This window comes from Tupaia chinensis, unplaced genomic scaffold (genome assembly GCF_000334495.1).
Source record: "Tupaia chinensis unplaced genomic scaffold, TupChi_1.0 Scaffold000557_1, whole genome shotgun sequence".
NCBI classification, from domain to species: Eukaryota; Metazoa; Chordata; class Mammalia; order Scandentia; family Tupaiidae; genus Tupaia; species Tupaia belangeri.
Window position 1 is genome coordinate 1,095,033 of NW_006160069.1, and position 1,265 is coordinate 1,096,297.

Here is a 1,265-nt window from a genome sequence, read left to right on the forward strand (position 1 = left end):
AGTTCAGCCTAATCTTTGTTAAGGCAATCAAATAGTTTTTAAAAATAAATTAAATAAATCTATTTGTAATATTTTCTAGTGTGTCTTCTATGTCCTGGCAGAAAAACTTTTTAAAAATACTTCATACAGCTGCAAGACTACAGGTATGGTTCAGAGGGACCAAGGCAACTAGAGCTATGCTCTAAACCTCATCTTCTAGACTCCCAAAACACTCAGACAAAAAAGCATTTTAAACCTGAGGTGTGTCCTGGTGTGTTCAGGGACCAAGGCGACTAAAGCTACACTCTAAACCTCTTCTAGACTCTCCTTCCCACCTTCTTGAAGTTAATTTTGAGCATGAGAGGCATGCAGAAGGAGATGACCTGGCTTTTGCTGGTTATTGAAAAAATGGACTAGGCCCACCTGAGATGCACATGGATTCCGGCTTTTTGCTGGGTGTTGGGCTGGAAGGAGGTAAAATAATTCTTGAAAGTCTTCCTTATTTAGAGCCAAGCTGTAGGGTGCTTGTGCAGAAAGCCCCATAATGACACAACTTCAAGTCTCGTGGACGTCCAAGTTTGCCAGCATAATTTTGCTGGAGAATGTTAGGACTAGAAGCTTCCTACAGAGTTGGGAAGGTCCTAATTTGAGGCAACTCAAGAAAGGCACAAGCTGTCAAGATTTTTCCAAGATTTCTGACAGAAAACATCATGGAAGAAGTAAAACCTTCACAAACTTCCCTGGGTGGTCTTCACGTGACAATCCGGCAGCCCCTACCGGTAACTGTCAAGACATTTCAATTCTGAAAGCCAAGTTTCACAAGACAAAATACGTTTCATATTTTTAAAATAGCCTCTCCTCATATTTATCTTTATAGTTTGCAAAAGGGGAGGGGGGGGCTACGTATACATTACCTCATTGAATTCTTTCTTAGTTCAGTGGTAATGAAAAGAGTTTTCCCAAGCAAGGTCAAATAGAAATATTTTCATTGGAAGGTTACAAAAGACAATGTTATGAACATTCATACGTGAGAAATAAAGTACAGCAGGCCCTCTGAGAGAGACTGAGAGCTGCATATTCAGAGACTGAGGTTATTTTGCTTGAACAGAAAGATTTCTCATCTCCCTCTCTCTAGTAGACTTAACCTCCTAATTGCTGGTCCAGTTGTTTTAGCTCAACATAAATAAACGTCATGAGTCATGTCAAAGTTTGCAGGAAAATGCTGCTACAGGGCATTTTCCCTAAAAGGGAAACATAAGTACCACAGATCTTTTTTTTTTTTTTTT

General features: G+C 39.6%; 1 pseudogene; it reads left to right on the plus strand.

Moving 5' to 3' along the window:
* Nucleotides 1-523: 523 nt before the first annotated feature.
* LOC102495362 (40S ribosomal protein S3a-like) overlaps nt 524-1,265 on the plus strand; it is an 18,000-nt pseudogene continuing 17,258 nt past the window's right edge.